Here is a 23,051-nt window from a genome sequence, read left to right on the forward strand (position 1 = left end):
GGCATCTAGACCTAAACAATTCAAAGGGGGTCCTATTCGTCACAGAGTGGGGCGACAACCTGTAAGCCTCCACCTTTTTCCAAATTTGTGTACGCCAATCCAGACCTTTCGACCGTGCCATGTTGATGGTTTCTTTTAGTACACGGTTAAGTCTCTCAACCATTCCATTTGTTTCTGGGTGGTACAAAGAAGATCTTTTGTGCTTGACACCATGTGCAGACAAGAATAATTGCATTTCCCTAGATACGAACTGTACACCATTGTCAGTAAGGATACTATCAGGTATCCCTTCTCTAGCAAATATTTTTTCCAAAAAATGTATCACGTGTCTAGTTTCAATTCCTCGGGAGATTCCTATCTCAGGCCATCTTGAGAAGAAATCCATCAACAAAAACACGTACCATTCTGTACCAGAAGATTGTATTGGTCCAAGAATGTCTAGCCCCACTTCTTTCCAGGGAGCGTCTGGTCTTTTTCTTATGATAATGGGTTGAGTTTTAGGTTTGGCTACCTTCTCACTGAGAGCGCATTCTACACAATCTCTTATTATGCGTTCACCTGTAAATCCATGCCTGGCCACCAATAATGTAATCTTAGTCTCTCCTTAGTGTTAGAAACGCCCCGATGCATCATATGTGCCAGCGATATAAGCTCCATTCTAACTGAGTTGGGAGGAATAAGCCTTAAACCCCTGAAAAGCAGACCATTGTGTTCAGATAACTGATCTCGCACATGCCAACATTTCTCCAAGTTTACATCGCTCTTGTGTTTTACCTCCCAACACTTGTTGACCGCTTCTGAGACTTTCATTAACTCCAGATCTTGTAGTAAGGCTTCCTCCCATCTATCCTTGTCAATTATTTTCTCCTCAATGACGCAAACCATATCGTCATCCTGTTCAATCTCATCAGAATTAAGATCATTCTTGACAACAAGTCTAGACAATGCATCAGCCACTTTGTTTTCCACCCCAGGCAAGTATTTCACCTCAAAATTATAATCTTGTAGACCAACAATCCATTTTGTAATTCTGCTTGACACTGCGTCAATACCCTTATTCTTAAAAATCTCGCACAATGGTTTATGGTCAGTCCTGACTTCAAACTCACCACACCATAAGAAGTTCTTTAATTTTCTTATTGACCAATAAACAGCAAGTGCTTCTCTCTCAATCACGGAGTAGCGCAACTCAGCACCCCTCAAACTACTTGACAGGAAGAGAATAACTTGTTCCTGAGAACGATCCTTTTGTAATAAAACAGCTCCCAACCCCTTTAAACTTGCGTTGGTGACTAAAATAGATTTGTTTTTAGGGTCAAAACTGCATAGTCTGGGGGCAGTTTTTAACTTCTCTTTGATTGCATAAAATTCTTGTTCACAGCTGTTATCCCAAAGGAATACACAATCTTTGCGGAGTAATGCTCTCATGTGAACACATAATGATGCAAACCCACTTATAAATTTAATTTAATATTCGGCCATACCCAGGAAGCTCATAAGTTCTTCCTTATTCGTTGGGGGAGCTAAATTCTGTATAGCAGTAATTAAACTTTCCTTTGGTAAGACCCCCCTTTCAGAGATGGTGTGTCCTAAATATTCAATGGAGTTTCTCCTGAATTCACATTTTTCAATCTTTACAGTCAGATTGAACTCTTGCAACCTGTTCAAAACCATGTACAGTCTATCCTCATGTTCCTTAATATCACCTCCAAAGATTAATATATCATCTTGATAAACCCTAACGCCTATAAGACCTTTTAAAACCCTTTCCAGCGCTCTTTGAAAAACTGAGGCTGCTGATACAAGGCCAAAAGGAAGTCTTGCAAAGCGAAACGTGCCGAAGGGAGTGACAAATGCCGTTAAGTCTTTAGAGTCATCATCCAATCTAATTTGGTGGTAAGCTGACCTTAGATCAATGGTGCTGAAGACCTTTGCATCTTTTAACAACATTCACATATTGTTTATCTTAGGCAGCGGATAACGGTCTACAATAACACTCCTGTTCAATTCGCGAAGGTCCACACACAAACGGAGAGACCCATCCCCCTTCTTGGCGGCGACTACCAGAGCAACCCATAGTGTAGCTTCTACATCCTCAATTACTCCCTCAGACTTTAGACGTTCTAATTCTATTTTGACCATTTCTCTAACTGTAACAGGGACATTCCTAACTTTGCAACATACAGGTTTTGCATTATCAATCATACGAATGTGATGAAGATACCCTTTGAGGCACCCTAACTTATCTGAGAAAACATTTGGAAATTTTATTTTTAAGAGGTCGGAAAATCCTTTGTCTGCGGTGTCATGACTAACAGAGATTGAATTTAAATCATAATCTTTTCTTAATATAATAGGGGGCGAAGAATTTGGGTCCAACATAACACTTAGATCTCTCTGGTGGAACCAGCTCAATATGCTGTCCCCTTTTTGTGATATATATATTTTTGCGCTTGTTAATCTGTTTTTATAGTCAATTAAACCCCAGAAGTAACCAAACAACTTAATAGGTTCCCCTCCGTATGCAAACGGTTTTATGTCAGGGCGAAAAACTTTTACTTTACCACAAACTTCTTTGGTAAAGAAGTCTTTTGAGATAGTGCTGATCTTTTCACCTGAGTCGAAAAGAACTCTAGTAGGTTTCCCTTCCACTAGAATTTCATCTATTGGGCAACTTTTCCCTTCCCTATTCTGTATAGCTTGTACTTGTATTTGACCACAGTCTACCTCATCTTGACATTCATCACTGTCATCGACATCATAATAAACTTCACTTATTTTCCCTCTGTAGTTCTTCCCCTTGCACATGACAGAGAAATGGCCCTTCTTTTTGCATTTACTGCACGTCACCTTCCATCCTGGGCACTGTCTGTCATTTGCAAAGTGTCCCATTTTCCCACAACGGAAACACTTCACATTGGAGAAATCAAATTTCATTGCTGTTTCTTTTGAATTGTCATTCTTTACATTTTACTTTTGACTTGTTGGCACTCTAGGAATAGTCTTAACAGCTTGAATGGAGTTTTTTTCTTTATTTTCACCATTTTTCTTTATAACATCAACACATTTTAGAGAGTGTTCTATTCTTTTTGCAATTACAATTACATCATCCAAAGTCGGCTCATCTTTTTGCCACAACTCTTCTCTGACGCGTTCAATGCTGCAGCCCAGCATGAACTGATCCCTTATTCTTTCATCAAGAGTTGCCTCAAATTTACATGACGAAGCCAACTTCCTAAGGGACGTAACATAATTCTCAATACTCTCATCCTCTAATTGATTCCTCCTCCCAAAATGGTACCTTTCTAGAATGGTACTGACCTTGGGTAGGTAATGTTTGTCAAGCTTAGCAATGCAAATTTCGTATTCATGAAGGTTACGATCATGAAGTTCAGGAAGATGATCAAAAACTTCCTGACCTTCTGATCCTAAACAATGCAAGAGTAATGCAGTTTTCCTCTCTGCACTTAGAGAGGAGCCGCACACTCTCGCATACCTCTCGAAGACTTTTCGCCATTTTTGCCATTTAATAGGGGGATCGCCTGGTGATGACAAAAAAACGGAGATGCAGTGACGTTCTGCATTTTGTCATCAGTAATACAATAATATTATAGATTTATTTAATACTCTAAATTTACCTACAATATTTAGTACTTAATTAAAACGATTATAAGTTAAAACATTTTTTAAGGTTATGACACACTAAAGTGTGTGTGTCACTGTTGTAGAGTTAATGTTTGAAGAAAGTGTGTGTGTCACTGTTATGACACACCTTGAATTTACCTTCCTCTGTCGAAGTGTGTGTATCACTGAACAGATACACAACATTTTCCCTCTGAAGTCTAGAAGCTGGATGCTGGGTCTTTTAAGTCTTTACCCTTTAAAACCCTAAAAACTTGTTTAGAGTAAACTTGGTGCGTGTTTATTAGCGCGTTTGAAGCGGGAGGAAAGATGTGTTGACGCGCGTTGCTAAGCAACCTTGACAATGGCTGCTTCTCAGAGGAAGTGTGCATGTGCGTGAGACGTCGGCACGTCTATTCCCAGGAATGCTGTTCCAGAGGATGACGTAAGCAGTGTTCCAAAGAAGGAGCAGGGCTCGCGAGGAGATGAATGCTGCTAGCTTTCGATGCTCGATCGCGAGGTGAGTGCACGCAGACAATTTGAATGATGCCTGTGCACCCTGAGACCTCGGAGTCGATCGTGAGGGCATCAAACCGCCAATAAATTAAGTGATGCCTCTGCACCTCAAACACAGTCGGTCGTGGAGGCACAACACAGTCGCAATCACCAGTCTCCCTCGCCAGTCCAAAACCAGGGGAAATGGCGAGTCTTTAATTAAAAGTCAACACGCATCCCCCAGCAACACAATTGACGCGTAGTCTAGATGATAATAGCGGGTAAGAAAAAAAAATCGGTAGTCCGGTGAAAAATATCCTCGCATCCAGATCAGTGTTAAACATGGGCAGTAGATAAAGGTGTAGAATAAATGGTGGACATCACAATCCAAGGTGAAACAATCCAGAGGGGCACCCGTGAAGTAGATAAGTCAACAGCACATCACAATCCAAGGTGAAACAGTGCAGAGGAGCACACGTGAAGTAGATATCTCAACAGCGGTTTAGCACCCTTGGTGATTTTGGGAATGTTGAGATCTTTCCATTATTGAAATTAATCCTTTATGGTATATCCCATCCTCGGTCGCCAAATGTAAAGAGGTACACCACTCATGAAGGCTTGAAGTAGATTTATTCCACAGAAAGGTCCCATCCACATTAGCAGGTCTTGTAGGGATGAAAGCTAGGCTGCAACTGTCTTGCTAGTGATTACATCATAAGACTCATACAGATGAAAACATTCTTCAATGCCTAGCAACAGGAGTAGCATCTCAGGATGCCACACGCTGTCTTTGCTCAACCTAAAAACGGACTGGTCTCTGCCCAGCAGCACCGCGCATGCGCAATCATGTTTCAGTGAGTTGTTTCCTGTTCCGCAGATTCTCTCCCTAGACCGCAGCACAATTTGTACCAAGCACCGCTGTACTGACTACTCTCAACCCTTCACTGCCTGTATCTTTTTTTTATAATCCTTTCTCGACTCTTCTCAACAGCCAATACCTTCATAAACCTTGCTCACTTGTTGCACTTTTTTCTCTGATCGCTTCGAGTGCACACATTATACGTAGCAAACCCCATTAGCTTATTTTTCCCTGAGCTTTCCTTTTCTAAGTCGTTTGCCTTTTTTCATTTATCATTTGAAGAAGATGAGTCTCGGTGGACTGTGCACAGTAGTATTTCATGTATTTTTTCTGGTAAAATAAATGTATATTGTGTAGGTGTGGCCGAGTGCTTAAGGCGATGGACTAGAAATCCATTGGGGTTTCCCTGCGCAGGTTCGAATCCTGCAGACTGCGAGATGTTCTTTTAAGAATTAATTCACATTTTCAATTATTGGTGTGCTTTGTTAAGCATCATTACGTCATGCGGTACTCACTCCCACTGAGAGAAGCATTGCTCTCCACAATGCAACAGTGCTACTACGCATTATATGCAGGGCCTCTGGGATTCAGCGGCAGGAGAGGAGGATCCGGGCAACCACCACCACTGAGCTCACACCCAATAAATTCTAACAGGGTGATGACAAGAGGACACAGCAGTAAACAGGAGGCACCAAGCTTTGGGGGACAAATACATCTATGCACGAGGTGTGATGGCATAAAAGCCATCTATGCACGAGGTGACATCAAAGCCATCTATGCACGAAGCAACATCAAAGCCATCTATGCAGGAGGTGACATCAGAGCATCTATGCACAAGGTGGCATCACAGACATCTACCTATGAGGTGGAATCAAAGACATCTACGCATGAGGTGACATCAAAGACATCTGCGCATGAGGCGGCATCAAAGACATCTATGCACATGGTGGCTTTCTGAAGATTAGAGGTACTGTCAACACTTGTGGCCTTAGATAAAATTGAGAAAGGAGCTTCTCTGAAGGAGATGCTAACTGTGAGAGGCGTGAGGCCTGGGCTACAGGCTGCCTACTACTGGTGAGGCTCAAGGCTAGAACACAGAGACAGACACTAAGTACTCGAGTCTGGGTCGGTCCTCAAGCGACCCACCACCACTTACTTATCTCCTCAGCCCTACCTGTCCTTGATGTGTGTGGTGTTGTGTGACGTAGAGGTCGGGTGTCCCTCTACATCCCTTCCCACATCCCTTCCCACAAGTCCTTTACTCCGCACACATAGTCTTTAAGTCTCTATTACGGGATTGGATGGGGCCGTAGATTGTACCCCTGGCAACTTGGAACATCATCCGTACAGGTGAAAATGTTGGGACCCCTAGCTGATGGACAGCGACTCTCTCAATTTGTGCATACTTCGTTTCAGTCACCGTGAGTGCCCTGCCGCCGTAGGCAGTGGTAACTCACTCTCCTGGAGAGGTTTCCTGAGTAAGGATGGTTCCAGTTCTACCTGGCTGGCATCCACAATCAATTCTGTACGACAGCGAGGCATGAAAACCACCATGGTGGTGTCTCTAAGGAGGGCACGTTTGACCTCTTCAAAGGTGTTGCTTGTTTTCTGAACCCATGCCCACATGGTCCCTGCTTTGCCTTTAATAAAAACTTCAAATCTCCTGAGGACAGGGGATCTGTCCAAGAAGAACCAAACTCCAAGAACCACCACAGGGAAGACCAACCCTGGTCGACGTGACTCCCTGCTGCACAAGAACTCCAAGAACCACCACAGGTAAGGACCACCACTGGTGTCGACGTGTCTCACTATGATCCAAAGATCTCCCAAAGACCACAGTGGTAGAGGACTGACACTTCTGTCAACATCACTCTGCCCACAGGCGCCCTGCAACTGGACAACCTCCACGACCTCGAGGGATCCTCTCGAGCCCACAACCCGAGTTGCCCACAGCTCATGGCCCGAGAGCCTGTACCCTCCTGCTGGTGGCCCTGCTGGTCACCTCCTGTAATGCTGACCTGACCAGTATGTCTCCAAGGCAATACAGCACCAGTGGATCAGCATCCGAACTCCAGCAATACTCCGCCAGCAACTGTACCTGTGCTGTCTGCCTGCTGAAACCTATCCTGCTCCTTGCTTACGCTGACCACGGGGTCGAAGAACACTACCGGAATCGACCACCTCGGCAAAGGTATCAAAATCCGCACTGTATGGGTGTACTAGCCCCCCATGACCGACCCTGCACTCCGTGTGGGTCTGACCACACGACTGGAACTGTAAGTTACACCACTCACTTGATTCCCTCAGGCATCCTGAACTATGAGAATACTGCACTGTCAATTTAAGAACATGAAAAGTAGCTCCACTTGAAACATACTTACCTTATTATAAAGTCTGGTTTTAAAAATAAAAATACCAACAAAGTATAATTTTATTAAATTGGTCCGGATCTGCTTCTTCAGTCATGTGTCCATTATTGATCCGGTGTGTGCAATAAATGTCTTACACTCATCTGTGTTCGGCCTAGGGCTGCTTGCCACACTACCACAAATAGAGCACTTTGGGTTTTGCATTCAGCCCTGTACACTTTTGGGGAATCCCTGGACTCTGTCCACGGTGTCACCTCCTATTGGTGAGATCATATACAGAGCCAGCTTCCTACACCAGGCATTCACACACAGGCGCTCACATATATTCACAATACTCACTCCCAAATATTCATACTTACACTCCCACACACACCAATAATTTAAAGAAACCACACTTACCTGCACAGCTCTGCCTCAGAGATGCCAGGAGGGTTGGGACTGATGCCTTCCCTCATTGGCTGATTAGGTCAGCCAAAGAGGGTAGGCACCAGTCCCTACCTCATCACAGAATTCCAAAGAAGGAGCAGGGCTCGCGAGGAGATGAATGCTGCTAGCTTTCGATGCTCGATCGCGAGATGAGTGCGCGCAGACAATTTGAATGATGCCTGTGCACCCTGAGACCTCGGAGTCGATCGTGAGGGCATCAAACCGCCAATAAATTAAGTGATGCCTCTGCACCTCAAACACAGTCGGTCGTGGAGGCACAACACAGCCGCAATCACCAGTTTCCCTCGCCAGTCCAAAACCAGGGGAAATGACGAGTCTTTAATTAAAAGTCAACACGCGTCCCCCAGCAACACAATTGACGCGTAGTCTAGATGATAATAGCGGGTAAGAAAAAAAAATCGGTAGTCCAGTGAAAAATATCCTCGCATCCAGATCAGTGTTAAACATGGGCAGTAGATAAAGGTGTAGAATAAATGGTGGACATCACAATCCAAGGTGAAACAGTCCAGAGGGGCACCCGTGAAGTAGATAAGTCAACAGCACATCACAATCCAAGGTGAAACAGTGCAGAGGAGCACACGTGAAGTAGATATCTCAACAGCAGTTTAGCACCCTTGGTGATTTTGGGAATGTTGAGATCTTTCCATTATTGAAATTAATCCTTTATGGTATATCCCATCCTCGGTCGCCAAATGTAAAGAGGTACACCACTCATGAAGGCTTGACGTAGATTTATTCCACAGAAAGCTCCCATCCACATTAGCAGGTCTTGTAGGGATGAAAGCTAGGCTGCAACTGTCTTGCTAGTGATTACATCATAAGACTCATACAGATGAAAACATTCTTCAATGCCTAGCAACAGGAGTAGCATCTCAGGATGCCACACGCTGTCTTTGCTCAACCTAAAAACGGACTGGTCTCTGCCCAGCAGCACCGCGCATGCGCAATCATGTTTCAGTGAGTTGTTTCCTGTTCCGCAGATTCTCTCCCTAGACCGCAGCACAATTTGTACCAAGCACCGCTGTACTGACTACTCTCAACCCTTCACTGCCTGTATCTTTTTTTTATAGTCCTTTCTCGACTCTTCTCCACAGCCAATACTTTCATAAACCTTGCTCACTTGTTGCACTTTTTTCTCTGATCGCTTCGAGTGCACACATTATACGTAGCAAACCCCATTAGCTTATTTTTCCCTGAGCTTTCCTTTTCTAAGTCGTTTGCCTTTTTTCATTTATCATTTGAAGAAGATCAGTCTCGGTGGACTGTGCACAGTAGTATTTCATGTATTTTTTCTGGTAAAATAAATGTATATTGTGTAGGTGTGGCCGAGTGCTTAAGGCGATGGACTAGAAATCCATTGGGGTTTCCCTGCGCAGGTTCGAATCCTGCAGACTGCAAGATGTTCTTTTAAGAATTAATTCACATTTTCAATTATTGGTGTGCTTTGTTAAGCATCATTACGTCATGCGGTACTCACTCCCACTGAGAGAAGCATTGCTCTCCACAATGCAACAGTGCTACTACGCATTATATGCAGGGCCTCTGGGATTCAGCGGCAGGAGAGGAGGATCCGGGCAACCACCACCACGGAGCTCACACCCAATAAATTCTAACAGGGTGATGACAAGAGGACACAGCAGTAAACAGGAGGCACCAAGCTTTGGGGGACAAATACATCTATGCACGAGGTGTGGTGGCATAAAAGCCATCTATGCACGAGGTGACATCAAAGCCATCTATGCACGATGTGGCATCACAGACATCTACCTATGAGGTGGAATCAAAGACATCTACGCATGAGGTGACATCAAAGACATCTGCGCATGAGGCGGCATCAAAGACATCTATGCACATGGTGGCTTTCTGAAGATTAGAGGTACTGTCAACACTTGTGGCCTTAGATAAAATTGAGAAAGGAGCTTCTCTGAAGGAGATGCTAACTGTGAGAGGCGTGAGGCCTGGGCTACAGGCTGCCATACTACCGGTGAGGCTCAAGGCTAGAACACAGAGACAGACACTAAGTACTCGAGTCTGGGTCGGTCCTCAAGCGACCCACCACCACTTACTTATCTCCTCAGCCCTACCTGTCCTTGATGTGTGTGGTGCTGTGTGATGTAGAGGTCGGGTGTCCCTCTACATCCCTTCCCACATTGGTTAGCAAGTCCTTTACTCCGCACACATAGTCTTTAAGTCTCTATTACGGGATTGGATGGGGCCGTAGATTGTACCACTGGCAACTTGGAACGTCATCCGTACAGGTGAAAATGTTGGGACCCCTAGCTGATTGCCAGCGACTCTCTCAATTTGTGCATACTTCGTTTCAGTCACCGTGAGTGCCCTGCCTCCGTAGGCAGTGGTAACTCACTCTCCTGGAGAGGTTTCCTGAGTAAGGATGGTTCCAGTTCTACCTGGCTGGCATCCACAATCAATTCTGTACGACAGCGAGGCATGAAAACCACCATGGTGGTGTCTCTAAGGAGGGCACGTTTGACCTCTTCAAAGGTGTTGCTTGTTTTCCGAACCCATGCCCACATGGTCCCTGCTTTGCCTTCAATAAAAACTTCAAATCTCCTGAGGACAGCGGATCTGTCCAAGAAGAACCAAACTCCAAGAACCACCACAGGGAAGACCAACCCTGGTCGACGTGACTCCCTGCTGCACAAGAACTCCAAGAACCACCACAGGTAAGGACCACCACTGGTGTCGACGTGTCTCACTATGATCCAAAGATCTCCCAAAGACCACAGTGGTAGAGGACTGACACTTCTGTCGACATCACTCTGCCCTGCCCACAGGCGCCCTGCAACTGGACAACCTCCACGACCTCGAGGGATCCTCTCGAGCCCACAACCCGAGTTGCCCACAGCTCATGGCCCGAGAGCCTGTACCCTCCTGCTGGTGGCCCTGCTGGTCACCTCCTGTAATGCTGACCTGACCAGTATGTCTCCAAGGCAATACAGCACCAGTGGATCAGCATCCGAACTCCAGCAATACTCCGCCAGCAACTGTACCTGTGCTGTCTGCCTGAAGAAACCTATCCTGCTCCTTGCTTACGCTGACCACGGGGTCGAAGAACACTACCGGAATCGACCACCTCGGCAAAGGTATCAAAATCCGCACTGTATGGGTGTACTAGCCCCCCATGACCGACCCTGCACTCCGTGTGGGTCTGACCACACGACTGGAACTGTAAGTTACACCACTCACTTTATTCCCTCCTCAGGGATCCTGAACTATGAGAATACTGCACTGTCAATTTAAGAACATGAAAAGTAGCTCCACTTGAAACATACTTACCTTATTATGAAGTCTGGTTTTAAAAATAAAAATACCAACAAAGTATAATTTTATTAAATTGGTCCGGATCTGCTTCTTCAGTCATGTGTCCATTATTGATCCGGTGTGTGCAATAAATGTCTTACACTCATCTGTGTTCGGCCTAGGGCTGCTTGCCACACTACCACAAATAGAGCACTTTGGGTTTTGCATTCAGCCCTGTACACTTTTGGGAAATCCCTGGACTCTGTCCACGGTGTCACCTCCTATTGGTGAGATCATATACAGAGCCAGCTTCCTACACCAGGCATTCACACACAGGCGCTCACATATATTCACAATACTCACTCCCAAATATTCATACTTACACACCCACACACACCAATAATTTAAAGAAACCACACTTACCTGCACAGCTCTGCCTCAGAGATGCCAGGAGGGTTGGGACTGATGCCTTCCCTCATTGGCTGATTAGGTCAGCCAAAGAGGGTAGGCACCAGTCCCTACCTCATCACAGAGTTCCAAAGAAGGAGCAGGGCTCGCGAGGAGATGAATGCTGCTAGCTTTCGATGCTCGATCGCGAGGTGAGTGCGCGCAGACAATTTGAATGATGCCTGTGCACCCTGAGACCTCGGAGTCGATCGTGAGGGCATCAAACCGCCAATAAATTAAGTGATGCCTCTGCACCTCAAACACAGTCGGTCGTGGAGGCACAACACAGCCGCAATCACCAGTTTCCCTCGCCAGTCCAAAACCAGGGGAAATGACGAGTCTTTAATTAAAAGTCAACATGCGTCCCCCAGCAACACAATTGACGCGTAGTCTAGATGATAATAGCGGGTAAGAAAAAAAAATCGGTAGTCCAGTGAAAAATATCCTCGCATCCAGATCAGTGTTAAACATGGGCAGTAGATAAAGGTGTAGAATAAATGGTGGACATCACAATCCAAGGTGAAACAGTCCAGAGGGGCACCCGTGAAGTAGATAAGTCAACAGCACATTACAATCCAAGGTGAAACAGTGCAGAGGAGCACACGTGAAGTAGATATCTCAACAGCAGTTTAGCACCCTTGGTGATTTTGGGAATGTTGAGATCTTTCCATTATTGAAATTAATCCTTTATGGTATATCCCATCCTCGGTCGCCAAATGTAAAGAGGTACACCACTCATGAAGGCTTGACGTAGATTTATTCCACAGAAAGCTCCCATCCACATTAGCAGGTCTTGTAGGGATGAAAGCTAGGCTGCAACTGTCTTGCTAGTGATTACATCATAAGACTCATACAGATGAAAACATTCTTCAATGCCTAGCAACAGGAGTAGCATCTCAGGATGCCACACGCTGTCTTTGCTCAACCTAAAAACGGACTGGTCTCTGCCCAGCAGCACCGCACATGCGCAATCATGTTTCAGTGAGTTGTTTCCTGTTCTGCAGATTCTCTCCCTAGACCGCAGCACAATTTGTACCAAGCACCGCTGTACTGACTACTCTCAACCCTTCACTGCCTGTATCTTTTTTTTATAATCCTTTCTCGACTCTTCTCCACAGCCAATACTTTCATAAACCTTCCTCACTTGTTGCACTTTTTTCTCTGATCGCTTCGAGTGCACACATTATACGTAGCAAACCCCATTAGCTTATTTTTCCCTGAGCTTTCCTTTTCTAAGTCGTTTGCCTTTTTTCATTTATCATTTGAAGAAGATGAGTCTCGGTGGACTGTGCACAGTAGTATTTCATGTATTTTTTCTGGTAAAATAAATGTATATTGTGTAGGTGTGGCCGAGTGCTTAAGGCGATGGACTAGAAATCCATTGGGGTTTCCCTGCGCAGGTTCGAATCCTGCAGACTGCGAGATGTTCTTTTAAGAATTAATTCACATTTTCAATTATTGGTGTGCTTTGTTAAGCATCATTACGTCATGCGGTACTCACTCCCACTGAGAGAAGCATTGCTCTCCACAATGCAACAGTGCTACTACGCATTACATGCAGGGCCTCTGGGATTCAGCGGCAGGAGAGGAGGATCCGGGCAACCACCACCACTGAGCTCACACCCAATAAATTCTAACAGGGTGATGACAAGAGGACACAGCAGTAAACAGGAGGCACCAAGCTTTGGGGGACAAATACATCTATGCACGAGGTGTGGTGGCATAAAAGCCATCTATGCACGAGGTGACATCAAAGCCATCTATGCACGAAGCAACATCAAAGCCATCTATGCATGAGGTGACATCAGAGCATCTATGCACAAGGTGGCATCACAGACATCTACCTATGAGGTGGAATCAAAGACATCTACGCATGAGGTGACATCAAAGACATCTGCGCATGAGGCGGCATCAAAGACATCTATGCACATGGTGGCTTTCTGAAGATTAGAGGTACTGTCAACACTTGTGGCCTTAGATAAAATTGAGAAAGGAGCTTCTCTGAAGGAGATGCTAACTGTGAGAGGCGTGAGGCCTGGGCTACAGGCTGCCTACTACTGGTGAGGCTCAAGGCTAGAACACAGAGACAGACACTAAGTACTCGAGTCTGGGTCGGTCCTCAAGCGACCCACCACCACTTACTTATCTCCTCAGCCCTACCTGTCCTTGATGTGTGTGGTGTTGTGTGACGTAGAGGTCGGGTGTCCCTCTACATCCCTTCCCACATCCCTTCCCACAAGTCCTTTACTCTGCACACATAGTCTTTAAGTCTCTATTACGGGATTGGATGGGGCCGTAGATTGTACCACTGGCAACTTGGAACATCATCCGTACAGGTGAAAATGTTGGGACCCCTAGCTGATGGCCAGCGACTCTCTCAATTTGTGCATACTTCGTTTCAGTCACCGTGAGTGCCCTGCCGCCGTAGGCAGTGGTAACTCACTCTCCTGGAGAGGTTTCCTGAGTAAGGATGGTTCCAGTTCTACCTGGCTGGCATCCACAATCAATTCTGTACGACAGCGAGGCATGAAAACCACCATGGTGGTGTCTCTAAGGAGGGCACGTTTGACCTCTTCAAAGGTGTTGCTTGTTTTCTGAATCCATGCCCACATGGTCCCTGCTTTGCCTTTAATAAAAACTTCAAATCTCCTGAGGACAGCGGATCTGTCCAAGAAGAACCAAACTCCAAGAACCACCACAGGGAAGACCAACCCTGGTCGACGTGACTCCCTGCTGCACAAGAACTCCAAGAACCACCACAGGTAAGGACCACCACTGGTGTCGACGTGTCTCACTATGATCCAAAGATCTCCCAAAGACCACAGTGGTAGAGGACTGACACTTCTGTCGACATCACTCTGCCCACAGGCGCCCTGCAACTGGACAACCTCCACGACCTCGAGGGATCCTCTCGAGCCCACAACCCGAGTTGCCCACAGCTCATGGCCCGAGAGCCTGTACCCTCCTGCTGGTGGCCCTGCTGGTCACCTCCTGTAATGCTGACCTGACCAGTATGTCTCCAAGGCAATACAGCACCAGTGGGTCAGCATCCGAACTCCAGCAATACTCCGCCAGCAACTGTACCTGTGCTGTCTGCCTGCTGAAACCTATCCTGCTCCTTGCTTACGCTGACCACGGGGTCGAAGAACACTACCGGAATCGACCACCTCGGCAAAGGTATCAAAATCCGCACTGTATGGGTGTACTAGCCCCCCATGACCGACCCTGCACTCCGTGTGGGTCTGACCACACGACTGGAACTGTAAGTTACACCACTCACTTGATTCCCTCAGGGATCCTGAACTATGAGAATACTGCACTGTCAATTTAAGAACATGAAAAGTAGCTCCACTTGAAACATACTTACCTTATTATAAAGTCTGGTTTTAAAAATAAAAATACCAACAAAGTATAATTTTATTAAATTGGTCCGGATCTGCTTCTTCAGTCATGTGTCCATTATTGATCCGATGTGTGCAATAAATGTCTTACACTCATCTGTGTTCGGCCTAGGGCTGCTTGCCACACTACCACAAATAGAGCACTTTGGGTTTTGCATTCAGCCCTGTACACTTTTGGGAAATCCCTGGACTCTGTCCACGGTGTCACCTCCTATTGGTGTGATCATATACAGAGCCAGCTTCCTACACCAGGCATTCACACACAGGCGCTCACATATATTCACAATACTCACTCCCAAATATTCATACTTACACTCCCACACACACCAATAATTTAAAGAAACCACACTTACCTGCACAGCTCTGCCTCAGAGATGCCAGGAGGGTTGGGACTGATGCCTTCCCTCATTGGCTGATTAGGTCAGCCAAAGAGGGTAGGCACCAGTCCCTACCTCATCACAGAGTTCCAAAGAAGGAGCAGGGCTCGCGAGGAGATGAATGCTGCTAGCTTTCGATGCTCGATCGCGAGGTGAGTGCGCGCAGACAATTTGAATGATGCCTGTGCACCCTGAGACCTCGGAGTCGATCGTGAGGGCATCAAACCGCCAATAAATTAAGTGATGCCTCTGCACCTCAAACACAGTCGGTCGTGGAGGCACAACACAGCCGCAATCACCAGTTTCCCTCGCCAGTCCAAAACCAGGGGAAATGACGAGTCTTTAATTAAAAGTCAACACGCGTCCCCCAGCAACACAATTGACGCGTAGTCTAGATGATAATAGCGGGTAAGAAAAAAAAATCGGTAGTCCAGTGAAAAATATCCTCGCATCCAGATCAGTGTTAAACATGGGCAGTAGATAAAGGTGTAGAATAAATGGTGGACATCACAATCCAAGGTGAAACAGTCCAGAGGGGCACCCGTGAAGTAGATAAGTCAACAGCACATCACAATCCAAGGTGAAACAGTGCAGAGGAGCACACGTGAAGTAGATATCTCAACAGCAGTTTAGCACCCTTGGTGATTTTGGGAATGTTGAGATCTTTCCATTATTGAAATTAATCCTTTATGGTATATCCCATCCTCGGTCGCCAAATGTAAAGAGGTACACCACTCATGAAGGCTTGACTTAGGTTTATTCCACAGAAAGATCCCATCCACATTAGCAGGTCTTGTAGGGATGAAAGCTAGGCTGCAACTGTCTTGCTAGTGATTACATCATAAGACTCATACAGATGAAAACATTCTTCAATGCCTAGCAACAGGAGTAGCATCTCAGGATGCCACACGCTGTCTTTGCTCAACCTAAAAACGGACTGGTCTCTGCCCAGCAGCACCGCGCATGCGCAATCATGTTTCAGTGAGTTGTTTCCTGTTCCGCAGATTCTCTCGCTAGACCGCAGCACAATTTGTACCAAGCACCGCTGTACTGACTACTCTCAACCCTTCACTGCCTGTATCTTTTTTTTATAGTCCTTTCTCGACTCTTCTCCACAGCCAATACTTTCATAAACCTTGCTCACTTGTTGCACTTTTTTCTCTGATCGCTTCGAGTGCACACATTATACGTAGCAAACCCCATTAGCTTATTTTTCCCTGAGCTTTCCTTTTCTAAGTCGTTTGCCTTTTTTCATTTATCATTTGAAGAAGATCAGTCTCGGTGGACTGTGCACAGTAGTATTTCATGTATTTTTTCTGGTAAAATAAATGTATATTGTGCAGGTGTGGCCGAGTGCTTAAGGCGATGGACTAGAAATCCATTGGGGTTTCCCTGCGCAGGTTCGAATCCTGCAGACTGCAAGATGTTCTTTTAAGAATTAATTCACATTTTCAATTATTGGTGTGCTTTGTTAAGCATCATTACGTCATGCGGTACTCACTCCCACTGAGAGAAGCATTGCTCTCCACAATGCAACAGTGCTACTACGCATTATATGCAGGGCCTCTGGGATTCAGCGGCAGGAGAGGAGGATCCGGGCAACCACCACCACGGAGCTCACACCCAATAAATCCTAACAGGGTGATGACAAGAGGACCCAGCAGTAAACAGGAGGCACCAAGCTTTGGGGGACAAATACATCTATGCACGAGGTGTGGTGGCATAAAAGCCATCTATGCACGAGGTGACATCAAAGCCATCTATGCATGAGGTGACATCAGAGCATCTATGCATGATGTGGCATCACAGACATCTACCTATGAGGTGGAATCAAAGACATCTACGCATGAGGTGACATCAAAGACATCTGCGCATGAGGCGGCATCAAAGACATCTATGCACATGGTGGCTTTCTGAAGATTAGAGGTACTGTCAACACTTGTGGCCTTAGTTAAAATTGAGAAAGGAGCTTCTCTGAAGGAGATGCTAACTGTGAGAGGCGTGAGGCCTGGGCTACAGGCTGCCATACTACCGGTGAGGCTCAAGGCTAGAACACAGAGACAGACACTAAGTACTCGAGTCTGGGTCGGTCCTCAAGTGACCCACCACCACTTACTTATCTCCTCAGCCCTACCTGTCCTTGATGTGTGTGGTGCTGTGTGATGTAGAGGTCGGGTGTCCCTCTACATCCCTTCCCACATTGGTTAGCAAGTCCTTTACTCCGCACACATAGTCTTTAAGTCTCTATTACGGGATTGGATGGGGCCGTAGATTGTACCACTGGCAACTTGGAACGTCATCCGTACAGGTGAAAATGTTGGGACCCCTAGCTGATTGCCAGCGACTCTCTCAATTTGTGCATACTTCGTTTCAGTCACCGTGAGTGCCCTGCCTCCGTAGGCAGTGGTAACTCACTCTCCTGGAGAGGTTTCCTGAGTAAGGATGGTTCCAGTTCTACCTGGCTGGCATCCACAATCAATTCTGTACGACAGCGAGGCATGAAACCCACCATGGTGGTGTCTCTAAGGAGGGCACGTTTGACCTCTTCAAAGGTGTTGCTTGTTTTCCGAACCCATGCCCACATGGTCCCTGCTTTGCCTTCAATAAAAACTTCAAATCTCCTGAGGACAGCGGATCTGTCCAAGAAGAACCAAACTCCAAGAACCACCACAGGGAAGACCAACCCTGGTCGACGTGACTCCCTGCTGCACAAGAACTCCAAGAACCACCACAGGTAAGGACCACCACTGGTGTCGACGTGTCTCACTATGATCCAAAGATCTCCCAAAGACCACAGTGGTAGAGGACTGACACTTCTGTCGACATCACTCTGCCCTGCCCACAGGCGCCCTGCAACTGGACAACCTCCACCACCTCGAGGGATCCTCTCGAGCCCACAACCCGAGTTGCCCACAGCTCATGGCCCGAGAGCCTGTACCCTCCTGCTGGTGGCCCTGCTGGTCACCTCCTGTAATGCTGACCTGACCAGTATGTCTCCAAGGCAATACAGCACCAGTGGATCAGCATCCGAACTCCAGCAATACTCCGCCAGCAACTGTACCTGTGCTGTCTGCCTGAAGAAACCTATCCTGCTCCTTGCTTACGCTGACCACGGGGTCGAAGAACACTACCGGAATCAACCACCTCGGCAAAGGTATCAAAATCCGCACTGTATGGGTGTACTAGCCCCCCATGACCGACCCTGCACTCCGTGTGGGTCTGACCACACGACTGGAACTGTAAGTTACACCACTCACTTGATTCCCTCCTCAGGGATCCTGAACTATGAGAATACTGCACTGTCAATTTAAGAACATGAAAAGTAGCTCCACTTGAAACATACTTACCTTATTATGAAGTCTGGTTTTAAAAATAAAATACCAACAAAGTATAATTTTATTAAATTGGTCCGGATCTGCTTCTTCAGTCATGTGTTCATTATTGATCCGGTGTGTGCAATAAATGTCTTACACTCATCTGTGTTCGGCCTAGGGCTGCTTGCCACACTACCACAAATAGAGCACTTTGGGTTTTGCATTCAGCCCTGTACACTTTTGGGGAATCCCTGGACTCTGTCCACGGTGTCACCTCCTATTGGTGAGATCATATACAGAGCCAGCTTCCTACACCAGGCATTCACACACAGGCGCTCACATATTTTCACAATACTCACTCCCAAATATTCATACTTACACACCCACACACACCAATAATTTAAAGAAACCACACTTACCTGCACAGCTCTGCCTCAGAGATGCCAGGAGGGTTGGGACTGATGCCTTCCCTCATTGGCTGATTAGGTCAGCCAAAGAGGGTAGGCACCAGTCCCTACCTCATCACAGAGTTCCAAAGAAGGAGCAGGGCTCGCGAGGAGATGAATGCTGCTAGCTTTCGATGCTCGATCGCGAGGTGAGTGCGCGCAGACAATTTGAATGATGCCTGTGCACCCTGAGACCTCGGAGTCGATCGTGAGGGCATCAAACCGCCAATAAATTAAGTGATGCCTCTGCACCTTAAACACAGTCGGTCGTGGAGGCACAACACAGCCGCAATCACCAGTTTCCCTCGCCAGTCCAAAACCAGGGGAAATGACGAGTCTTTAATTAAAAGTCAACATGCGTCCCCCAGCAACACAATTGACGCGTAGTCTAGATGATAATAGCGGGTAAGAAAAAAAAATCGGTAGTCCAGTGAAAAATATCCTCGCATCCAGATCAGTGTTAAACATGGGCAGTAGATAAAGGTGTAGAATAAATGGTGGACATCACAATCCAAGGTGAAACAGTCCAGAGGGGCACCCGTGAAGTAGATAAGTCAACAGCACATCACAATCCAAGGTGAAACAGTGCAGAGGAGCACACGTGAAGTAGATATCTCAACAGCAGTTTAGCACCCTTGGTGATTTTGGGAATGTTGAGATCTTTCCATTATTGAAATTAATCCTTTATGGTATATCCCATCCTCGGTCGCCAAATGTAAAGAGGTACACCACTCATGAAGGCTTGACGTGGATTTATTCCACAGAAAGATCCCATCCACATTAGCAGGTCTTGTAGGGATGAAAGCTAGGCTGCAACTGTCTTGCTAGTGATTACATCATAAGACTCATACAGATGAAAACATTCTTCAATGCCTAGCAACAGGAGTAGCATCTCAGGATGCCACACGCTGTCTTTGCTCAACCTAAAAACGGACTGGTCTCTGCCCAGCAGCACCGCACATGCGCAATCATGTTTCAGTGAGTTGTTTCCTGTTCTGCAGATTCTCTCCCTAGACCGCAGCACAATTTGTACCAAGCACCGCTGTACTGACTACTCTCAACCCTTCACTGCCTGTATCTTTTTTTTATAATCCTTTCTCGACTCTTCTCCACAGCCAATACTTTCATAAACCTTCCTCACTTGTTGCACTTTTTTCTCTGATCGCTTCGAGTGCACACATTATACGTAGCAAACCCCATTAGCTTATTTTTCCCTGAGCTTTCCTTTTCTAAGTCGTTTGCCTTTTTTCATTTATCATTTGAAGAAGATGAGTCTCGGTGGACTGTGCACAGTAGTATTTCATGTATTTTTTCTGGTAAAATAAATGTATATTGTGTAGGTGTGGCCGAGTGCTTAAGGCGATGGACTAGAAATCCATTGGGGTTTCCCTGCGCAGGTTCGAATCCTGCAGACTGCGAAATGTTCTTTTAAGAATTAATTCACATTTTCAATTATTGGTGTGCTTTGTTAAGCATCATTACGTCATGCGGTACTCACTCCCACTGAGAGAAGCATTGCTCTCCACAATGCAACAGTGCTACTACGCATTACATGCAGGGCCTCTGGGATTCAGCGGCAGGATAGGAGGATCCGGGCAACCACCACCACTGAGCTCACACCCAATAAATTCTAACAGGGTGATGACAAGAGGACACAGCAGTAAACAGGAGGCACCAAGCTTTGGGGGACAAATACATCTATGCACGAGGTGTGGTGGCATAAAAGCCATCTATGCACGAGGTGACATCAAAGCCATCTATGCACGAAGCAACATCAAAGCCATCTATGCATGAGGTGACATCAGAGCATCTATGCACAAGGTGGCATCACAGACATCTACCTATGAGGTGGAATCAAAGACATCTACGCATGAGGTGACATCAAAGACATCTGCGCATGAGGCGGCATCAAAGACATCTATGCACATGGTGGCTTTCTGAAGATTAGAGGTACTGTCAAAACTTGTGGCCTTAGATAAAATTGAGAAAGAAGCTTCTCTGAAGGAGATGCTAACTGTGAGAGGCGTGAGGCCTGGGCTACAGGCTGCCTACTACTGGTGAGGCTCAAGGCTAGAACACAGAGACAGACACTAAGTACTCGAGTCTGGGTCGGTCCTCAAGCGACCCACCACCACTTACTTATCTCCTCAGCCCTACCTGTCCTTGATGTGTGTGGTGTTGTGTGACGTAGAGGTCGGGTGTCCCTCTACATCCCTTCCCACATCCCTTCCCACAAGTCCTTTACTCTGCACACATAGTCTTTAAGTCTCTATTACGGGATTGGATGGGGCCGTAGATTGTACCACTGGCAACTTGGAACATCATCCGTACAGGTGAAAATGTTGGGACCCCTAGCTGATGGCCAGCGACTCTCTCAATTTGTGCATACTTCGTTTCAGTCACCGTGAGTGCCCTGCCGCCGTAGGCAGTGGTAACTCACTCTCCTGGAGAGGTTTCCTGAGTAAGGATGGTTCCAGTTCTACCTGGCTGGCATCCACAATCAATTCTGTACGACAGCGAGGCATGAAAACCACCATGGTGGTGTCTCTAAGGAGGGCACGTTTGACCTCTTCAAAGGTGTTGCTTGTTTTCTGAACCCATGCCCACATGGTCCCTGCTTTGCCTTTAATAAAAACTTCAAATCTCATGAGGACAGCGGATCTGTCCAAGAAGAACCAAACTCCAAGAACCACCACAGGGAAGACCAACCCTGGTCGACGTGACTCCCTGCTGCACAAGAACTCCAAGAACCACCACAGGTAAGGACCACCACTGGTGTCGACGTGTCTCACTATGATCCAAAGATCTCCCAAAGACCACAGTGGTAGAGGACTGACACTTCTGTCGACATCACTCTGCCCACAGGCGCCCTGCAACTGGACAACCTCCACGACCTCGAGGGATCCTCTCGAGCCCACAACCCGAGTTGCCCACAGCTCATGGCCCGAGAGCCTGTACCCTCCTGCTGGTGGCCCTGCTGGTCACCTCCTGTAATGCTGACCTGACCAGTATGTCTCCAAGGCAATACAGCACCAGTGGATCAGCATCCGAACTCCAGCAATACTCCGCCAGCAACTGTACCTGTGCTGTCTGCCTGCTGAAACCTATCCTGCTCCTTGCTTACGCTGACCACGGGGTCGAAGAACACTACCGGAATCGACCACCTCGGCAAAGGTATCAAAATCCGCACTGTATGGGTGTACTAGCCCCCCATGACCGACCCTGCACTCCGTGTGGGTCTGACCACACGACTGGAACTGTAAGTTACACCACTCACTTGATTCCCTCAGGGATCCTGAACTATGAGAATACTGCACTGTCAATTTAAGAACATGAAAAGTAGCTCCACTTGAAACATACTTACCTTATTATAAAGTCTGGTTTTAAAAATAAAAATACCAACAAAGTATAATTTTATTAAATTGGTCCGGATCTGCTTCTTCAGTCATGTGTCCATTATTGATCCGGTGTGTGCAATAAATATCTTACACTCATCTGTGTTCGGCCTAGGGCTGCTTGCCACACTACCACAAATAGAGCACTTTGGGTTTTGCATTCAGCCCTGTACACTTTTGGGAAATCCCTGGACTCTGTCCACGGTGTCACCTCCTATTGGTGTGATCATATACAGAGCCAGCTTCCTACACCAGGCATTCACACACAGGCGCTCACATATATTCACAATACTCACTCCCAAATATTCATACTTACACTCCCACACACACCAATAATTTAAAGAAACCACACTTACCTGCACAGCTCTGCCTCAGAGATGCCAGGAGGGTTGGGACTGATGCCTTCCCTCATTTGCTGATTAGGTCAGCCAAAGAGGGTAGGCACCAGTCCCTACCTCATCACAGAGTTCCAAAGAAGGAGCAGGGCTCGCGAGGAGATGAATGCTGCTAGCTTTCGATGCTCGATCGCGAGGTGAGTGCGCGCAGACAATTTGAATGATGCCTGTGCACCCTGAGACCTCGGAGTCGATCGTGAGGGCATCAAACCGCCAATAAATTA

At 46.5% G+C, this 23,051-nt stretch overlaps 5 non-coding genes across 5 annotated transcripts; all 5 read left to right on the forward strand.

The window, feature by feature from the left end:
- The first annotated feature begins 5,328 nt into the window (after window positions 1-5,328).
- TRNAS-AGA (transfer RNA serine (anticodon AGA)) lies at window positions 5,329-5,410 on the forward strand. Its single transcript has one exon. It is a non-coding gene; the product is annotated as a tRNA-Ser (tRNA).
- Window positions 5,411-9,106: 3,696 nt separating this feature from the next.
- Window positions 9,107-9,188, forward strand: TRNAS-AGA (transfer RNA serine (anticodon AGA)). Its single transcript has one exon. It is a non-coding gene; the product is annotated as a tRNA-Ser (tRNA).
- Window positions 9,189-12,838: 3,650 nt separating this feature from the next.
- Window positions 12,839-12,920, forward strand: TRNAS-AGA (transfer RNA serine (anticodon AGA)). The gene has a single exon. It is a non-coding gene; the product is annotated as a tRNA-Ser (tRNA).
- Window positions 12,921-16,616: 3,696 nt separating this feature from the next.
- On the forward strand, window positions 16,617-16,698 carry TRNAS-AGA (transfer RNA serine (anticodon AGA)). The gene has a single exon. It is a non-coding gene; the product is annotated as a tRNA-Ser (tRNA).
- Window positions 16,699-20,373: 3,675 nt separating this feature from the next.
- On the forward strand, window positions 20,374-20,455 carry TRNAS-AGA (transfer RNA serine (anticodon AGA)). The gene has a single exon. It is a non-coding gene; the product is annotated as a tRNA-Ser (tRNA).
- Window positions 20,456-23,051: the final 2,596 nt, after the last annotated feature.

Source organism: Triturus cristatus, chromosome 12, assembly GCF_964204655.1.
Source record: "Triturus cristatus chromosome 12, aTriCri1.1, whole genome shotgun sequence".
Taxonomy (NCBI): domain Eukaryota; kingdom Metazoa; phylum Chordata; class Amphibia; order Caudata; family Salamandridae; genus Triturus; species Triturus cristatus.